This window comes from Lissotriton helveticus, chromosome 11 (genome assembly GCF_964261635.1).
Source record: "Lissotriton helveticus chromosome 11, aLisHel1.1, whole genome shotgun sequence".
Classification (NCBI taxonomy): domain Eukaryota; kingdom Metazoa; phylum Chordata; class Amphibia; order Caudata; family Salamandridae; genus Lissotriton; species Lissotriton helveticus.
Window position 1 is genome coordinate 1,009,980,679 of NC_136072.1, and position 21,406 is coordinate 1,010,002,084.

The following is a 21,406-nucleotide window of genomic DNA, read 5'->3' on the forward strand; positions in this document are numbered from 1 at the left end:
GGATCATAACACTTTCTCCACTCTCTTTCGATCTTTTTACCCTCTTTTTTTTTTTTTTTGTTCCAATAGCTGGGAGTTAAACCATCCTTCTGCTCTGGTTCTGTTTCTGTTTGTGAATGGTCTTAGGTGCTACTATGTCTGGTGAGTGCGTGATCCAGGATTCCCAGCGTGAGTAGGCTTCTTCAACTGACCCTGGTGTCTCTAATTGTGAATTTGCTGTGTCTGTAAGGATATCCCCCCAATTGCCTGGATTAATCTTATCCCAGCGTCTTTTCAATACTTCGTTCTTCAGTGTGATGTTTCTATGCTCGTTTCCTGTCTTTTGTACCTTAAAAGTTACAAAATAGTGGTCTGACCAAGGCACTAGAACAGGGGAGGCGACCATGAGATCGGGGACATTGGAGATTACCACATCCGAGATGTGGTCTTTAATATTTGTAGCTGTTTCTACCAGTTGAACCAATTGTAAACTCTCTAGGTCTGATAATAATCTCTTTATACTGGATTGCTCTTATCCGCTTTAGAAGCATTAGTCATCTTAATTACTATTACATCTTTTGGCCTTGTTCTTAGTCCCCCTTCACTACTAGCCTTGTACTTGTCTTTGTTGTTCCGGATTGCGGGCGCCTTGATGACTTTATTCTTCACCATTATGAAAGTATGTAACAGACTCTCCGTCTGCTACGGTTAGCAGCAAGCACAGTGCATCCGGCAGGGAGAGGCCGTCAGGGTCCTGAATAAGACAAAGTTCAGGCTGCACTGCACCCGCTCAGCGAGCAGCAATGTCTTAGGTAAGCACCTCTCCCAGTAGCTTTGTTTCACCAACTTTTATTATGGTCTTCTCTTTTCCAGGACACATGCTTGTACATACAGACAAAGATCTCCAACTTTTGCTTTAGATTCTTTCCTTTGCAGGTGCAGTGTTCTGGTCCTACAGCTAGCATTGCACTTAATGGCATCTGCAAGTTGTCCTTTTCTCTCTTTCTCTCTCTCTCTCTCCCTTTAAGTGTGGCTTAGCCGAGCCCATAGCCTGGCCCTTGTAAGCGAGGCTGCTACTCCCTTATCCAGTGGTAGCGCCGAACTGTTCACGGTATCCTGGCCTACAGCGTACCTTTGACACTTTTGGAGTGGGCCCTGTACCCAGCACCCCCGCTCTGCCTTCCCCTCATTAATATGTTCAACAGTTACTGTAATGTGCAAATTGTACAACGGGACAACTTCAGCCTTTTAAAGTGTGCGCTTGCCATGGTCTTGCTCTGCATGCCGCATCAGCTTTGGAAGAAAATGCTCTAACAAGGCTTTAGGATGGACCCACAGCTGGTGATTGCAATCAGTCATAAAGAAATATATGAAGACATGTCTTTTAAGTGGGATGAAAAATGTGGGGGCTGTCTAAAAGGGAACATGTAAAATACCTTCCGGTGACTGCCACAGTGTGCTACCCGACCAGTATTTTGGTTTCTCTCTGAGATATAATTGCTTCCAAATATATAACGCAACAGCTGACCTACTCCTAAAGCCTGTCCGTACGATTAGCTTTGTCAGTGGTTGTTAGCTGTTTAAGATAAATGAGTAACAACAAGGATTTGTTGAAAATAATTAACCTTCAAAATGTTTCAATTCTGATATTTCAATAATATTGAAGTATGTGGGAGGAGTTTAGGCTTTCAGTTATGTGCCCTTTATGCTAGATATGAACGTCCTTTTTCTCTGCATATCTCGTCCATCTGCACATCTTCAGCCACCTCTCTTTCCTCTTCAGCGACCTCTTTTCACTCTTCCCTGAATGCCCTTCCTTGCATATCCCTCACTACACCTCTTCCAAACATACACTATACTCACTCACATGTAAAAAAATTATTTCCTTTTGCTTTTGCCCTGTAAATATTTTGCCATCTGTGCACCCCCTTCACACATACGTTTTCACAGAGTTGCAATTACAACTGGAATACATGACCATTGTTCTGTGTGCTCTGCAGAGTGGCCAACCCACTGACAGGCCCTTTGCTTTGACTTTAGCGTCAGCGCGCTCATTCAAAGTCCCTCATAAACACCTGGCACAGCTTAAAGTATGCACGGAAAAAAATACATTGAGGAAGGCAAGATTAAGTAAAACTTGAAATGAGATCGGAACTAAATCGCTGACATGCATTGCCTTAATATTTTTAACACTCCTTGTTTGTAAATAAATCCATGTTTTTGGCATTAATGTTGTTAAGGGCATGAAGTTAGGGCCAGTTTTAATGTCATACAGCAGATAACTGTCTACTGTAAGCACACATCTCTCGCTTTATGCTTGACAAGAATATTTGGATCAACTTCACAAGGGAACAAGAACACTGGCCTGCTTGTCTTTTGGATCAATTTCGCAAGGGAATAAATGTAGCAGCCAGGGGCAGCTCCTCCATTGTAGGGGAGGAGTGTCGCCCAACTTAAATGCCCCCTGCCTCAAATCCCCCATGATAATTCATTACAATTTTATTTTTCATTGCCTGCAATGAACAGCGCGTCAGGATGGGGCGGGGACTCCTGAGTGACAGCAGGGAAGAGTGGTAGGCAGATGGGTCTTTGCACTGTTTAAAGTGCACATGTCCCTTTGGCGGGCCGTCTTGGGACAGCCAGCCAGACATGCGCAATGTAGATTTTCCTAGTATTTATGACGGAAAGTCTTAATTTTATTAAAGACACGGAGGCGAGTATTATGCCTTCTTTTCTTGCTTTATTTTAAATAGCAGCAAGATAAGCAATGAACTACAAATACCCAGAAGGCCCAGCAGAGAACTACTGGCCAATGGGGATAGAGTAAACAAACAATGGGCCAATCACAACCAGGTTAGTATATATGGCCAGCTCTGACCACACAAAGTCCTCTTTTCTTGTGCGAGAAGTCAAAGAGAATGCATAAACAATGGAAATATAGAAACTAAAATGCAAACAGTCATAATCCAAGCCAGAAAATCCTGTAGGAAACCCAGGACTGCAGGATAGCGCTGGAGGAGACTCCCCGATGAAGAAAGACCATCCACTGGAGCAGTTGCAGATTTAGTTGAAGGTCGGTGGTAAAGCCGGAGTTCCTAAGGGTGGGAAAAACAGACAAAATTAGTAGAATAGAGGTGGGATATAATACTCGCCTCCGTGTCTTTAATAAAATTAAGACTTTCCGTCATAAATACTAGGAAAATCTACATTTTATGTCAAGAACGGAGGCTCCTATTATGCTTGTTCAAAGCATATCAACAACTACAGAAGAAGCAGAAACTACAGGTTTGCAATAAAACGTTTTGAAAATAGCATCATTAGACCAATCTGCTGATTTCAGGATATCCTCCAAACGAGAGCCTGCCCAAAAGGCTTTAGAGGCCATGGCACCCCTGGCCGAGTGTGCACCAAAAGCAGTAACATCAATGCCCGCAAGGGACATGATCCACCTCACCCAACGGGCTAAAGTGGCAGAGGACACAGGGTGATAGGGTTTGCGAAAAGAAATGAGCAATTGCGAATGAGAGGAAGACCTGAGACCAGCAGTTTTTTGTTCGTAACTCTTTAAACATTGTCCAACACAAAGTTGGGGCTGTGAAGGAAAATAAGGATAAAACACAGATTGTATATTGGTTTTGGTACGCCTGTGAACCTGAAACAAAACACCAGAAGGTGAAAACTGTCTGGAAGACAAATACAAAGCTCTGACATCAGAGACACGTTTGATTGAAATTAAACATAACAACATGGTAAGTTTGGCTGACAACATTTTGAGAGAAAGAGCATCATTTGCAGGCCATGAAATAAACAATTTGAACACCAAATTAACATCCCATAAAAAGGAATACTTAGCCAACGGAGGTTTTGAAAATCGAACTCCACGAAGCAGGCGACACACCAAAGGGTGGGAACCCACAGGTTTATTGTCAATAGGACAATGATTCAAAGAGATAGCAGATCTGTACAGATTAACAGTGCGATAGGACTTACCCGCACTGGCTTCGGAAGCCAAAAAATTAACCACGAGGCTTAAAGGAGCTGAAAAGGGATCGACAGACCGTTCCATACACCAGCTTGCCCATAAAGACCAAGCGGACTTGTAGGCTCTGGAGGTGCCAGGGGCCCAAGCTCTGCTGATAAAGATTGAAGCCTCCTGTGAAATAAAGACGTCAGACGCGGAAGACCGGAAATCCTCCAAGCGGACAGAACTAGAGATCTGTCCAGAACCAAGGCGTGGGGAAGACCCTGAGGGTCTAGCAGGAGATCTTCGCTGAAGGGAAGAAGCACCGGAAAGTCCACCGCCAGCTCCAAGAGAGAGGGGAACCAGATTTGGGCCTGCCAGAAAGGAGCCAGGAGAACCAAGGATGTCGACTGACGACGAACCTGGGCCAAAACCCTGTTGATCATTAGGAACGGAGGGAACGCATAATTGAGATGCAGAGACCAATCCTGCAGGAATGCATCTGTCGCGAGAGCAAGAGGGTCCGGTCTCCAGCTGAAGAAAGCGGGAAGTTGGGAATTGAGCCGGGAAGCAAAAAGATCGATAGAAAAGGGACCCCATTTCTGGGAGAGAGAAAGAAAGACGGAGGGAAGCAGCTTCTAATCGCTTGAATCTCGAAGGTATCGAGAGTGCCAATCTGCGATGGCATTGAGACTGCCCGGAAGATATTCCGCTCGAAGAGATAGCTTGTGTTGAAGACAGAAGTCCCAAAGGCTCTTTGCAAGTTCCGCTAGCGGTTTTGACTTTGTGCCACCTAGATGGTTTATGTAGCGGACCGCAGAAACATTGTCCATCCGAAGGAGAATGGAACAACTTGCTTTGTTTTTTGCCAGACTGCGAATTGCAAAGGAGCCTGCCAGCATCTCTAAACAGTTTATGTGCAATGACGACTCCTCTGGAGACCATGTACCTCCAGTCGAGATTGAACCACATCGGGCGCCCCAACCCGACAGGCTGGCATCTGATTCTAATACAAGATCGGGGGCCGTTGCAAAAATTGTCCTCCCGTTCCACGCATCTAAATGGTCTATCCACCATTGTAACTCGAGACGGGATTCTTGGTCCAGCTGGATAAGATCCGAATACGCCAGGCCTTGGCGAAGATGACGAATCTTTAAGCGCTGCAGAGCTCGATAGTGCAGAGGCCCTGGAAAGATCGCTTGAATGGAGGCTGACAAAAGGCCTACGACCCTTGCAAGCGAACGAAGAGACACCTCGGAAAGGCGAAGAATTTGACATAATTCTGACCGAATGGCTGAAACCTTGGATTTCGGGAGATAAAGAGATGCGGTGGAAGAGTCCACGCGGAAGCCTAGAAATTCTACACTCTGAGAAGGGACTAACATAGATTTCTCGGAATTGATGAGGAAACCCAGATCCAGAAGGAGAGACTGAGCAATCTCGAGGTGAGAGAGAAGAGTCTGCATGTCCGAGTGCATGATCAAGATATCGTCTAGATAAATGATGAGACGAATACCGAGGGAGCGCAGATAGGACACCACTGGCTTCATCACTTTGGTGAAGCACCAAGGAGCGGAAGAAAGTCCGAAAGGAAGCGAACAAAATCGGTAAGTGACACCGGACCACTGAAATTGTAGAAATTTGGTGTGGGACTCGTGTATAGGAATTGAAAGATATGCGTCCTGTAGATCGAGTCTGACCATCCAATCGGATTGGCGTAAAGTATCCCTGAGATGGAGAATGGTCTCCATCTTGAAGTGGCGATAAACCACGAACTGGTTGAACCACTTGAGATTGATGACTGGACGAACTTTTTTGTTCTTTTTTCAAACCAAAAAGAGGGAGCTTAGAAAACCTGAGGGATCGAAGGGAGCGACAAGAATGGCTTGTTTGTGAAGAAGACTTCGGATCTCCTGTGAGACGAGCAGAGCTACGTCTGCGGAAAAAACCAACGGAGGAGGAAAAATAGTCTGGGAAGGCTGAGCGTAAAACTCGATGAGATAGCCTTGAACAGAATTGAGGACCCAGGGATCCGCCGTGAGCGCGCGCCACCTGTGAAGAAAAAGAGCAAGACGTCCTCCGATAGGAGGGGGAGGGCTCACCTTGTTTGTTGACGTTGTTGTTGTGGGCGCGGAAACCTTTCTGTCCTCGACCCCTGAAGCCACGACCTCTTTGGGGGTAGAACTGTGGCTTGAATTCTTGATAGCCGGAGTTGGCTGCGCCTCTGGAACCTTGGTTCGGATAACCGCGGCCGGAAGAGCGGTTCCTGCCTCTGCCGGCCCTGCCAAAAACCCGGGAGGCAAACACTTTTTTGATAGAAAATTGCGCTTTGTCCAAAGAAGCAAAAGTGGACACGTAACGGCTGAGATCCTTGACAAGGGAACCGCCAAACAAAAGGCCATCAGCCTTGACACCCGGATTCTGGGTAGCTAGGTTGGCCAACTTCGGATCCAATTTGATCAACAGTCCTTTACGGCGCTCATGAATGATCGCTGCATTGGCATTACCTAACAGGCAAAAGGAGCGTTGAAGCCACAAAGAGATTTCTTCCGGATCAAGGTCCGAACCTTCCAAGCGGGCCGACTCCGCCATATCCAAAACCCGGGCCAAATGGCCCACAACATCCAAAAGCTTGTCCTGGCAAGTGGACCAGGCCTTATCCACACCCCTGCGGGGATCCTTGCCAAACTTCGAGAAGAAAGTAAGAAGGGGCTAATCAATTGAAGGAGTAACGGTGACATGACAAGGAAGGGAAGGTTTGGGACACTCAGACTTGAGCTTAGCACGAACAGACTTGTCCAAAGGCAGACGGAGCTTGGAGGAGATGTATTCTCCCACATGAGGAGTGGGGAACCACTCAGTAGAATTGGGATGTCTGATAGAAGAGGGGTCAAACATAGGCTGGCCCTCCGAATCCAAAACAGGTTCAGACGCAAAAGCATCCAATCTCGCTTTCTTGGGGGAAGGAGAATCAAGCAAGTGAAGTAAACCAGTCGAATCATCTGTGTCACCCATAGCATCATCATCATCATCCGTGTCAGGAATTGTATCAATGACCAGCTTCTTAGGAACCTCCACATTTTTTGTCTTAGTTTTACTCTTAGACATAGCAACCTTTAACCCCTCCTTGCTAGGAGGCCTGGGAGGAACCACGTCCTCAGTCAAATGCGAGGAGGCCTCGCGACCCAACAGTGACACTTTTTTAGGAAGAGAAGTGGAAGGAACCAGTTTACGCTTTCTGCTATCCCCCGCAGAATGGGCCAAAGCTTTGGTCATGAGGCTTAACAGGGAATTTTCCATGTGTCTGGACACACGAGTCATAGAAGCCTCGACAGCAGTCTCCACTGAATTATTAATGAAGTGACTGAGGTCTGACTTGAAAGCTTCGCTTTCCTCATTATCTAGCTCTGGAGAGCTTGTATTCTCCATGGCAGCCAAAACGGAATGGAAAGGGTTAATGCAGTGAGGAAGGTAAAGGGGGCGGAAACGGGCCGGAATGGCAGGGAGACACTCCCCTGGGGGCGGACACCGCGTTGTGCAAGCAGCGGTAGACGAGCGAGCAGCAGGGAGCTACGGAGCACTGAGAGAGCACAGCCGGTAAGGCGGGAAGCGTGCGCAGCGGGAGAAACCAAGAGCTGTCACACGCGAGGAAGGGGGGGGGGCCGAAAACGGGGCCGGAGCAATTTGGTACCAAGACCGACAAGCAAAACGAGCGCGAACGCTCGTAAGGCACAACAGCAACTATGGCAGCAAACGGAGCACATATAAAATACAATAATGCAATAAACGCGCACCAAACAGGAAAATATGCAAGAGAAAAGGAAAATGCGACTTATCTTTCTGCGTAGCAGCAAGAAAAGAGGACTTCGTGTGGTCAGAGCTGGCCATATATACTAACCTGGTTGTGATTGGCCCATTGTTTGTTTACTCTATCCCCATTGGCCAGTAGTTCTCTGCTGGGCCTTCTGGGTATTTGTAGTTCATTGCTTATCTTGCTGCTATTTAAAATAAAGCAAGAAAAGAAGGCATAATAGGAGCCTCCGTTCTTGACATAAAATTTAAACTTCTTAGCCAGAGAGTAAGTGCTGGCATCTATTCTACTGTAAAGCGCTGAGTGAGGCCGCTTCCTCCAATCAGGGCGCTGCTCACATGCTGCATGTGAGCAGCACCAGGATTAGGCAAGGGAGTTTGCTCGTGCCTGCAGCTCCGCACTCGAGAAAGAAGAGGTCTGGAGCGCAGTTTATTTTTTAAAATGTATTTGCCCACCCTTCTCGCCCGCCTCCCCCTCCCCGTAGATGTCAGCTGCCACTGGCAGCAGCTGCTCCACTTCTGAAAGGGCCAGCGACATGCAGCCGTGACCTGGGGTTTCACAGTAGCTTATTGTGGCGAAGGGTCTCAGCCTGATATACATAGCAGAAGATTAGCATTCTAACACTTCACTGAGAACAAGGTACCAAAACACACATGCTTGCATCCACTCTTACTTGTGACGAATGGGAAAGGGTGGTATCTATGCCTGTGAATGATGGAAGGTGGCTCTCATTCGGGGACGGAGACTCCAGCGCCCGAAAACCACGAAGCTGAAAGGGTCATTGGCCTATAGTGTATACTGCCATAGACTACAATGGCAATGAAGGGCTTTTGAACAGTAAGCCCTGCGTCACAGTTCAGAAAGTTGATTTACTACCTGGCTTCCGTCTCCTGCATCAGAGCGAGGCGGGCAGGCAGCCTGGGACTGACAGTCCAGACTTAAATACATCTATTTGTTTAGAGATACGTATGTGTCTCTAAATAATCGATCCATTTAATATTTGTACAGGAATGTGAAGGAATTTCTGTGGGCCACAGCCCCAGAGCCCAAATGAAGAATCCGCCCCTGCCTTCACCGGTGGCTGACACAGACCCCACCCACTGTTTTTGTGCTATCATTTTCCAATTGTCTAACTTTCAAGCAGGTGCTATGCTTCAGTGGCACACAGCTTTATTTCCAGCTAGAGAACAGCGTCGTCAGCAGCTTCTTGCTCCACTGTAATCTGTGCTGTGCCGGGCAGAGGGGGCCTCTTTCAGCCTCGGATTTCTTGCAGTTCACAGTAGTACCTTGAATCATTCATAAGTCATTGTGGGCATGGATGCCTCTCATCTTTATTCACTGGTGCATAGTTCAAAGACAGTGGCTGTAGTTCTGTTTTCTTATGTGAAAACCCTGGACCAACCAATCTACTGTTCTTTAAGAAAACTTTTTTTAGATATCCCTATTGGGAGAAAAAGCCCTCTTTCTGCATGGTATGCCCCCATTTGCTGATGTTCTTTGACTGAGTGTGCCCTGGGCTCCTGCTAATCAGGTACCCAGGGCCTATGTTCCTTCCCTAAAATTGCATTGAAGCCTAAACCATATTGGCATCTCTGGCCACATGTCAGCCCCTGGTAAATGGTACCACAGGTACCCAGGGCACTGTGGCCAGAGAAGGCCTCTAAGGGCTGCTGCACTTATCTTGCCACCCATAGAGGTTCTGTACCCTGACACACACACACTGCCTTTGTAGGCGCTGTGTCTTGGTGCAGAACAAAGTGAAGAGTTGACATGGCAAACATCCCTGTGTGCCATGCCCACAAACCACTGCCCTGGCATAGACCAGTCACCCCACTAACTGGGTGCCCTATGCCAGTGGTGAGGGTACAGGTGCATGAGCCCTGTACCCCTACAGTGCCCAAGTCCTTTCCTAGGCACTGTAAGTGCAGTGCTGCTCTTAAGAGTATATGGTGCTGGGGGTTTGTCATTATGAACTCCACAGCACCATAATGGCTACACTGAAAACTGGGAAGTTTGGTATCAAACTTCCCAGCACATCAAACCCACACTGCTGCCAATGTGGGATTTAATGTAAAATGCACGACAGAGGGCATCTTAGAGATGCCCCCTGAAACTCGACCAACTTCTAGTGACCCGACTGAGTGGCTGCTTAGGCTGCCATCAACCAACATGTTTCTGGACCCCTGGGTCAAGGGCTTGCTGCTCTCGGGGGCCTGAAACAATCCACATCCTGGGACAAGGTGCCAAGCCTCCTCCCCCAGGATGGGCAGGGTTCATGAAAGGGGAAGCTTAAAAGGCATGTTGCCTTTGTGAGCCTCCCCAGACCATTTGCTGCTTTCAGCAACTGGCTCTCACGGGTTCTACCCTCTACTTTGGGCAGGAGAGCCAGCGGTAAAAACAAATGAGGGAAAGAGGCATGCCCACCTCTACCAACTCCACCCCTCAGGTGTGGGAGGCAAAGCACAACTTGAGAATGGGGGGACTCAACCAACCAGGGACAGGCTCCTGCCCCCTCTCACTGGAGGGTGGCACAATATGGGGTGTACCCACCGCAGGGAAGGGACCCGTTGGTCCCTGCCCTTTACCTACCTGGAACGCCCCTAAATCTAATATTTAGGGGGCACCCTGAACCTTGCTTCCTCAAATCCAGAAACGACAAGAAGAAGGAGGACCGAACTGCCGTGCAGCCAGCTAACAAGAGGAAGACACCCACTGACTTGTCCCTTGGTCTACAGGCCTGCTCCTGCAAAATCCTGGTTTGTCCTCCAGCTAGCAAACTCAAAAACCCCAGAGGACCTGACTTCCTTCACTTCCAAAGACTGCTTCTCCTGTGAACACCGGATTTGTTCAACTGCAACCTCTGGCAGCAGCCAGTAACCGCAAATCCAGCCCACTCTGCTCCTGCCGAACCCGGCCAGAGCTTGAGTGGAAAAACACCATGAGGAGGTCACTCCGGCGATCCTGACCCGAGATCCGGCGACCCCTGACCTGCCTCAAGCCTCCAGCCGACGCCTGCAATCTAAATCCCGAAGGCCCCCTAACTGCGACCAGGTGCTGGTAAGAAGATCCGACCCCAAAAGGCACCCCTGCACCCGATGCCCCTGGGTCTTGTGTGCCCAAACCAACGGTGCCTAACCAACCCTAAACTTCCCAACTTACCTCTCGAAGTGGTGGTCGCACCCAGAAGTCCTTGTCTCCCTGCCTGCAGTGCTTTTGCAAATCGGAGGTTCTCCATAGAAAACAACAGGGCATCCAACGTCGAAACAGCACTCTGCACCCGGCTGCCTGAGTGCCGCTGAAGGTGCACCTTTTGTGCTACTTTGTTTCCCCATTTGCCCTGACCTAAACCATAGGAGCTTTGCACCCACAATCCAGTGGCCTGCTTGCCAGCAGCCACCAACCGGCCGCCCCCTCTCCCCTGTTGGATAACATTGGCCTCAACACTCTGTACCCTGCTCCCTAGTGCTGCTGAGGGTGTATCAGGAGGGCATCATTAATCCTGGGGGACTCCTGAGTCTAACCCCAGAACCTTAACTCCCACAGTCGATAACTTACCTGTGAACCGATAACCTGTTTTTCCTCCATAGGATAACATTGACAATTTTCTTCCAAAAAGTGTGGAGTTTTGAAATTTAAAAATATTCTTTAAAAATCGCACGAATAACCAAAACGTATTTACTTACCTGTTTGCAGGAAATGTCCCAGTGCTGAATCTAGGTATCCAGCACTGAGTTAGAAAAGTAATGTGAAAAGTAACTTACCTGTATTTTACTGAAAAAGCCTATTCATTTCAATGTACTGTATTTGCTGAGTATTGCAACCTACTACATCCCCTGTAAATCAAACAAAGTACAATTCCTATTGCATTTTCAAACTGTACTACACTCAGCAACTTATTACTGTAAAGTATTTAATGCTTACCTGGGCCAGGCTTGCTTGGTTCTTAAATAAAACAGTATATTTTTTACACAAAATAATGGGTCTAGAGTTCAGTCCTTGAATGTGTGCATTCATTTTCTGACTGTATATGTAAATCAAATGCTTAACACTGTCCTCTGATACTGCCTTAATGCTCTACCACTCTACCACAAATAGAGAGTAAGGTTCTATCTAATTTTAACCTCTACCTCTGGGGTCCCCTGGACTCTATACACACTACACCTCATTTTGGTGTAGTATATATAGAGCCAGTTTCCTACACCCATGTTTTATTAAATAAGTGTAAATAATTTTATAGATTCATCCTTTTTCCTCAATGTGTTTCATTAGCTTTTAACATTTTTCTAAATTTGTAGACCTTTTCAAAGTCTAAAACGGGGTTGCTCAGACTTAGTAAAGTGTCCAGCTGGCTTGTGAATGGTGATGCAAAAAAATCTATGAATTGTGCATTTGGGTTTAGAGTTCCGCATTTAATCTTCATCAGGCTCATATTACAATGCCACATTAATCAAATCAAATCAGGGACATTTATTCAGCGCACAAATCACTTGAAAGTCTCATGGCGCTTGCGGACAGCTCTGAATGGCCGGCTTATTTAGTTGTCAAACAGCCATGTCTTTAACTTCCTGCAAAAGCAGTTGTGATCTGTGATCGTGCGTAATTTTTATTTTTTAATTTTTTAGGTGTAAGTCGTTTATTGCACATTTTGCAGGTAAATTCACAAGGTCACGCCTACAACCCGGCTGCATACGTAGATAGCATGTGCAGGGTGATGTCAGATGTACACAGCCATTTAGCCGACATCCATAGGACCGGCGGCGTGATAGCAATCAACATGTACATGTTAATACAGTGCATTGCATTCCTCAGTGCATATCCTTTCACTTACATTTTACTTTTGATCCTTATCCGGAACCTTAAGAACAGAAAACAAAACAAGAACCATTTTAACTTCAATCACTGCGTCACAGCAATCTCCCTCCTCAGTCTAATGATGTCAAAACTGTGCACCCCTGAAGCATTTATATGTCAAACCATTCTGTTGGTATTATTCGTCACTGGCTATCGATTGCGCCTGCAGATAATCCCTCGGATATGTCCAGTAGTCTTTAGGACGTGATCCAGCTGGCAAGTCCTCCTCATAAGTTGCTAGTGTATCCCGGCAATATGTTAAGTCTTCCAGCCAGTCTTTCACCCTCGGCCCCATTTTCCCGTTCCAATGCATTGCAACCCTCCTTTTAGCCATTAAAAGAGCTATCACACAAAACGTTCGCTTTTTCGCTCTGAGCTGCGGGACAAGGCCTAACAAACAGAGTAGGATCGTGCAGTCGAGCGTCTCCCCAAGCATCGTACTTATCGCCTGCACCACCCTCACCCAGTACTCTGCCACCAAATAGCACTGCCAGGCTAGATGTATGAAGTCTGCGTGCTCTTGCTGGCACCTCACACATCTCGAATCTGCACGTAAACCATATCTATGGAGTCGCTCAGGTGTGTAGTACATCTGATGTATGTATTTATAATGAATTATCCTAAGGTTTCCATTAGGTGTTCGCATACTAGTGAGTGAACATGTCGTCTCCCAGTCCTCCTCAGACAGCGTGTCGTTCAATAGCGTGCTCCATTTACCTCTCATCTTTTCAGTGTTACCCCCTATGTCTCTCTGCAAGCTTATGTACAGTCTGGACACCAGATGTGTGGCGGTAGGAGCCGCCAGGATCAGCTGCAGTGTGTCCAGAGCTTGGGGCTCCTCCGGGAAAGTAGTAAAATGGTCCCTCACTGCTCTCTGTAGTCTGTAATAGTTAAAGCTAAATAACAATGTTGGATGACTAATGTGGTGCAGCTTGTCCAGTGTTTGAAAAACCCCGTCTTTGTACAAATCCCCCATTGTGTCGATGCCAGCATGCCGCAGCAAGTCCATCCCCACCGGTTCCTGTGTGACCGATAGAGCTGGGTGATTTGCCAGTGGGAGCTTTGGTGCATAAAGTGGTAATTTGCCAGCTGCCTTACCCATCAGCCTCCAAGCCTCAATGGTGGTGTTCACTGGATTTATATCTCGGTCATGTAATCTAGGTCGCTTATGTGGCAATATGTTGACTAGTGGGATTGGGTCAGTATCGCCTGTTTCCACCGCTACATGTGTTAGAAATGGTATCTCGTGAAACCAATAATGCGCGAATTGCGCCTGGGCGCAGAGATAATATAGATACATGTCTGGGACCTTGAAACCTCCCCTCTCATACGGTAGCGTCATCGTTTGTAATTCTATTCTAGCGTGCTTACCCGCCCAGAGTAAACTCAGTACTGCTTTGTTAATGTTGCGGAACACCTCTGTCGGGGGTCTAATGGGGATGTTGGCAAAGAGATATAGGAACTTGGGCAGCAGTACCATCTTCACAACCGCAGCTCTGTCCGCTAATGACAGTGGCAGTCTATTCCACCGTTTGATTTTATCTTCTAGAGACGATATCACTCCACCGTAGTTAGTTCTAATGACTAGTTCTGGGTCCCTGTGAAACCATACTCCCAGGTATTTGGTAGGTTCATCTTGCCACTCTAGTGGGTAATCCATTTTGAACGGGGCAGTGCTGTCAGTCAACGCCAGGACGAGGGATTTCGACCAGTTTATCTGTAGGCCAGAGTGGTGGCCATATTTTATGTATTCACGTATTAAGGGGTTGAGGTGCTGTTCTGGGTTTTTGACATAAACTACCATGTCGTCCGCATACAATGATATGTGGATTGGGCGTGTCGGGAGTTGTATGGCCGAATAGTGGTGATGTTGTCTAATTTTACAAGCCAGCGGCTCCAATACTAAAGCAAAAAGCATCGGGGAGAGTGGGCATCCCTGTCTCGTCCCGCGACATATTGCAATCGGTCCTGAAACATGTTTGTTAACCCGGATACGGGCTGATAAGTTCGTGTAAAGCATGGAGATCCACTGTGTAAATATAGGAGGAAATCCCATCCGTACCATTACTGTGTGTAAAAATTTCCAGTCTATCGTGTCGAACGCTTTAGCAGCGTCTAAAAGTACCGCTACCGCTTTGACCTCCGGCGCCAGATAATGGGCTAGCGCAAAGAGTGTGCGCGTGTTATGCATGGTTGACCTGTCCGGTATGAAGCCGGACTGGTCCGGTCTCACCAGTAATGGCATTAGTGGTTTAAGTCTCACAGCTAGGAGGCTCGCTATTATTTTCGTGTCCACGTTTATGAGGGATAAGGGGCGGTAAGAGTCGCATTGTTCCCCATCTTTCCCTGGCTTTAGCAATGCAATCAGCATGGCTTCCCTCATAGACGCCGGCAGAGTTTGCGCCTCGTGTGCTGCACCGTAAAGCCGGACCAGATGTGGTGCCAATAGATCCGCAAACGTCTTGTAAAATTCTATTGTGAATCCGTCAGGCCCTGGAGCCTTGCCGTTTGGCAAATGTTTGATAGTGTCTACAACGTCTTCCACTGTGATAGGGCGAGCCAGATATTCTCTGTGATTATTCGATAGCCACGCGATTTCTATATCCGCCATGTATGTCAGCATGTCTTCCTGCAGCAGCGAGGGACGCGCCTCATACAGTTGACCATAAGAGGTCATGAATTCACCCAGAATGACTTTAATGTCACGTGTGATTGCTCCCTCCCGAGTTTTGATCGCGGCGATATGTTGTGGCGGTCTACCCTTGCATATTTTCTCGGTTAGTGCCCTGCCCGGTCTACCTCCCTCTCCATATACTCTGGCAGTCTTGCGCTTGGTTTTGTAATTGAGCTCATCTATTGCAAATTGCTGATGTTCCTTCAGGAGCGCTTGAATATTTCCCAGTAATGTGATGTCTCTCGTCTGGGCATATCGCTGTTCTAGTGCTTGTATAGCTTTTAAGATCAAAGTATTCCACTATTGCCTTGTGGATAGTGTCAGTGTATAGTGGGTCTCGCAAAGCTCCAGCATTAAACCACCATGTGAAGGGCGGAGGTTCATAGTGTGGTATTTGCATTGCCAAGAGCACAGGACTGTGGTCCGATAGCGTTCTCGGTAAATGGCTGACAGAGACGGTCCATGCAACTACCTCTTATTTTGTAAGTGTTTTTCTTAAATGATGGTTTGTTATTTACGTCTGTAATACTTACAATAGAGATCACTTATTTGACACTGGTCAAGACGGTTCTCTACTTTTTAGGTGTTTCGTTTTGGATCCAGTGTTACAGGAGCTTGGGTATAAAATTATCTCAGTTATTATTTTTATTTATATTTCAGATGAGAGCGTCAGTTTACAGGTATTGTTTAGAAATGTTTTTACCTGATTGACCAGGACCCAAGTGGTAAATTCCCGCTGGGTTAGATAGCCATAGTACTAACCTATTATCTAAAGGTCTATCCTACGTCCCACACTCCACACTCAATCTATTTGAGTTGTACTGTGACATAATTTCCTTATATGGAAAATCCGGTTAAAAAAGTTTTTTGCTCTAAACAACACATCAGAGGAAGAACATCCCCTCATAAAACCCCTCTGTCTCCCATCCACTTTTAGCCCTGGTCTAGAACAAGTGGGGCCAGAAGTTGCTACCTTCGAGCTAGTAGTTTTGAAAAAATTAGATCAGGCACTAAGGTACATCCCGAAACCAATTTATAACTTAGAAAAGGAAGAACACCAAGCCCTAACATCCCTTTCCCACAACAAAAACCTAACCTTCAAGGGATGTGACAAGGGAGGTGGCATAGTAATCATTGACACATCCGAATATGAAAACAATATGCTCAAAATGCTGGATGACCCGACGTTTTATGTCCCTTTGAGATCTCATTCTCTAATAAACTTATCGCGGAAAATTATGTCCCTAACCACAACTGCCCTTGAAGACGGATTCATTAATGTCAAAGAATTCGACTTCCTGAATCACAATCAGGGAAAAACTGCGTGTATTTATGGCCTCCCCAAAATACATAAGCACGCCAGCAATCCCCCGTACCGTCCTATTGTCTCCACCATAGGTACGGCAACTGAACCACTGTCCAAATATGTGGACAATTATTTGCGTCCATTCATTCCCAAAATTGATTCATACATACGCGATACAGGCCACATGATACAGAAAATTGAAGGAATTTCTTTTAATTGCAACAATGAACTATTAGTCACCATGGACGTAGAGTCCCTATATAGTAATATTCCCCTTACTGATGCCATGAAAACCACGAGTTGGTTCATTGATTTACACAAAATTCCCTGCCCAAAAGAATTTTTGCTCGCCTGCCTAGAAATTGTATTAACAGAGAATATATTTGAGTTTGGATCCCATGTCTATCGCCAAATCAAAGGTGTAAGCATGGGTGCCTCAGTAGCACCATCGATAGCCAATATCTTCATGGCATCCTTCGAGAAGGAATTCATTCAGAATGAGATTGCCCCCTTTTATGAGTCTATCTCCCATTGGTCCAGATACATTGATGACATCTTTTTTGTCTGGACCGATGGGAGAGAAACTCTAGAGGAATTCCTTCAATGGATAAATGCAGTAAACCCTAACCTCCATCTCACCTCCAATATCAGCAACAAGAAAGTAGAATTTTTGGATATTGAAATCATGAACGAAGAAGGTGCATTAAAAGTAGATCTCCACATAAAACCTACAGCTAGGAATACACTACTACACTATCGTAGCTTCCACCCAAGATCGCAAAAAAATAGCATACCCTTCTCTCAATTCTTACGCGTCAGACGTAATTGTACGAACCTGAATGACTTTGATAAGCAAGCCATAGCTATGAGAACTAAATTTATAGATAGAGGTTATCCTCACCGTTTAGTGAGAGACTCATACAAACGAGCAAGGTACTATGACCGAGACTGTCTCCTGCGAACCAAACCTCCTAAATCCACTGACCAATTAGTGTGCATTACAAAACACTCCACTGTAAATGAAAAGGTTAAACAAGTCATAAATTCGAATTGGCACATATTAAACAGTAATTGCACCAGTGAACAGAAATTGGCGAAACCTCTCTTCGCTCACAAGAGAAACAGAAATATAAAAGAGTTCATTGTTCACTCCCGCTTTCAAAATAATACTCAAAGAGAGAATTTTAGTCAAAGATCAATTTTAACAAATAATCCAATAATAGGGACCTTCCCCTGTTCCTCATGTAACTCATGTGGCAACATTCTACGAGGCGAAGAATTCGAACACAATGGCCACAAAACAAAAGCAAAAGAAATGTGGAACTGCAAATCAACCAACGTTGTATACTTTATACAATGTCCTTGTCTTCTAGGATACGTGGGAGAAACTTTGCGTATGATCCAGACACGCCTGAACGAACATCGCTCGGCGATAAGAACCAAAAAAATTGCATGCCCAATGGTAAAACACTTCATAGAGAAGGGCCACTGTGCAGATGAATTTAAATGGAGGATTCTTGAAAAAATCCACACCCCAGACTCCAAAGGCGGTACAGCCATCCGAAAGAAAAGGGAAGTCTTTTGGATTTTTATTATTAATACTTTCCGCCAGGGAATGAATAATGAAATTCCGTGGGAACACGCCATTTCCTGAAAAATCATGTCCTGTAAATTAATTAGATGCCTGCAAAACCCCCAAAAAAAACCCCAGTAAATATAAATAATGCTGTTACTAATCAGAATGGAGAATTTAATTTTTTTTTGATAAAGCTACTGTAAAAACATGGTAAGAACATGAATAATAGTGTTAAAAACGTAGTAAACAATCCCTGTAGCACAACACGATTCCAAAAAAGAATATATACTGCACAGCCTGCAATCTACAAATAACATATAGAGAATAGAGGCTATCTTCTCTATACCCAAAAAAATAGGTTGCCTTAAGTGAATTCGCTATTGTCATAACCATGTGATTCACCAAAATTCAACGAAATCCTCCCATCCCGTAATTTCCACTTCCTCAATAAACTAACACATTATAGGCGCTTAATTGTCATAATGAAGAAATCTACCTGCTAACTACAGAAACCTAAGTCTTTCTTGTCCGGTAAACATAAATAATACAACCATGCAAGTAGAATCACTCAAAAACTTCACCCTCATGGGTTTACTAAACCTCAGAATTAGGTACAGTTTAAGCGCTTCCCTTACCATCAAGTACCCTATAGGCACCTAAATCGCTTAAATGATACATCTATTTCCAAACTGTAGTAATCGGAGTCAGTTTTCACCCATAAACGCAAACAATACTAACGCGAAAGTATAATCATTTATATGCACTCCCTGCGTGGATTTACCTTTCCTTAGAATCATGTGTTTTGTAAATAAGTAAATCACTACATTTACCACCAAATACTTTGTAGGCACCTAAATCGCCCAAGGATGTATCTACCTCCCAAACTGCAGAAATCGAAGTCTGTCTTCACTTGCAAGCGCAAATAATATCAATACGAGTGTATAATTATCTATATGCATTCCTGTCGTGGATTTACTTTCCCGTAGAATCAGCTGCTCTATAAATGCTTAAATCGCGGCATTGATAACATCTACTTCCAGTTACAGTATCTAAGTCTGTCGTTTCACAAACACGCCAAACAACATAAACAAGCGCGTCCCGCCTTACTAAAAACTACAGATCGAAGTCCATTTTCGCTTTCCACGTACCTAAACAGAAAAGCGCCTCACTCCCAATCACTGAAGTGAGCCAAACCACCATCAGGTGTTTACAAGGGAAACCCCTCCCAAAACGACCGCGCTTGAAACACCTCACGGAGAAACAACAGAGGTGTATACAATTAGCATTAATTATCTAAGATATTTAAACAGCTCCACAGTCGGGCAGTTTATCAGTCTTTTTCCGACCCACCACATGGCTAGACGGACTATCCCGCTGCCGCCGGACATAGTGAGCCCTGCCGATCATCGTGAGGTAAGACGCTGCAATAAAATGCTAGGAATAAAACGCAGTACTCCAGTTCTCCAACCATTTATTAAAAGATAACTTAACATACTTCCCTTTTCATGTCCCCAGGCAGGGAGATCTTTTAACATCACCTCCCCATCCAGCTACAATTTTGGAATATCTTGTTAACACCATTCACGCTCTCTGAAATAGAAGACCTTGCAACCACTGGTAAGATTAAAAGAATCAGAGAAATACTCTAGCCTGATTGGCCCAAAGATATAGATACAATTTTTGCATTCTCTCCTTTTCTCTTTTTTGGACCCTCAGAATATCACGTTTTAACTTAAAAGTAGCCCTTGATCACACCAAAGATCAACAAGTGGGCTCATGAAAAAGAAATCAAGAATTACAGACATCATAGGTAAGATTAAAAATTAAGTCTGGATAAACTAACTCCACCACTGTGTAAGAAACTGAATCCAATTAAATTACTGCAAAGATCATAACCAATAGATACAATTCTGGCTTTAAACCTTTTTTTAAAAACAGATACCAGACGTCATTGAGGTTGATACCGACCTAGGGAATCTTATCCGGCATTTCTTCATTTAAAGGGCTCCGGCCAGCGGGAATTTACCACTTGGGTCCTGGTCAATCAGGTAAAAACATTTCTAAACAATACCTGTAAACTGACGCTCTCATCTGAAATATAAATAAAAATAATAACTGAGATAATTTTATACCCAAGCTCCTGTAACACTGGATCCAAAACGAAACACCTAAAAAGTAGAGAACCGTCTTGACCAGTGTCAAATAAGTGATCTCTATTGTAAGTATTACAGACGTAAATAACAAACCATCATTTAAGAAAAACACTTACAAAATAAGAGAAACAAACAACTTGATTTCGTTTGGACTATATAAAAGTTAGTTAAATTAATTTTCATGTCATTTGATCGTCTTTTCTCATCAATACAGCATCATAAATGAGCCCTCAAAAGATCATTCTTTTATCTCTTCCTATACTAATTGAGTGGCTATACGTTGTCTGAAGCATATCAAATGCTTTCCAAACTACTGAAGTAGGAAATCCTCTATAAAAATATGGTAATCTATCTTGTAATCTCGTATCCCACTTTTTCCAAGTCCCAAGTTAAGACAGATGTCTTTTTGGACTCAGAGAGAACCTGTAAGGAAATGACAAGAATAAAATTGAACAATGGAAATTACTGTTGTTTTTTAAAATTGTTAAACATAAACTGGACTAAATGGCTGTAGAGATTAAAATTGAAGATATTACTAAACTTGTATTAATTGCATATATTGTGTCACTATGTATATATAATCTATGTATATTTTCACCCTTTAGAAATTGTGTGGCTACTCCATGAAGAAGGCGCTGGACGCCGAAACGCGCGTAGAGACTCATTTCTCGCCACTGATTTATTATTGATGAATTTACTTATGTTTTCTTATGTTTTTAGAAATCTTGTATGAAATTTTAACTTTTATGATTGCGTTTTAATAATGATTTATTAATTGTGTAATTGTTAAATAAAAACACTTAAGTCTTACAGTCAGTCTCAGCCAATTGTTCATTTAATTCACCATTAATGTGTTTGAGAAATTAGTTGCCTAGGTTGTTGCCTTTCGATTGTATTAATTTCCCTGACCTAGGAACTACAAAATTCATATAATCAGGGGGTCCTTGTTAGATACACGTCAATCTATCTAACCCATCCCGTAGTGCGATGTTAAAATCTCCACCCCATATTATGTGCTCGATCTAAAGATGGGCTATGTTTTGCCATAATTTTACAAAGAACCCCGGGTCATCTGTGTTGGGGCCATACGTGTTT

General features: G+C 44.7%; 1 protein-coding gene and 1 pseudogene across 1 annotated transcript in view; one reads left to right on the forward strand and one right to left on the reverse strand.

Annotated features, from left to right (window-relative positions):
• Positions 1-21,406, forward strand: part of SART3 (spliceosome associated factor 3, U4/U6 recycling protein) — a 542,493-nt gene that overhangs the window by 36,470 nt on the left and 484,617 nt on the right. The gene's annotated exons all lie outside the window — the stretch shown is intronic.
• Positions 3,043-7,261, reverse strand: LOC144792053 (uncharacterized; annotated as a pseudogene).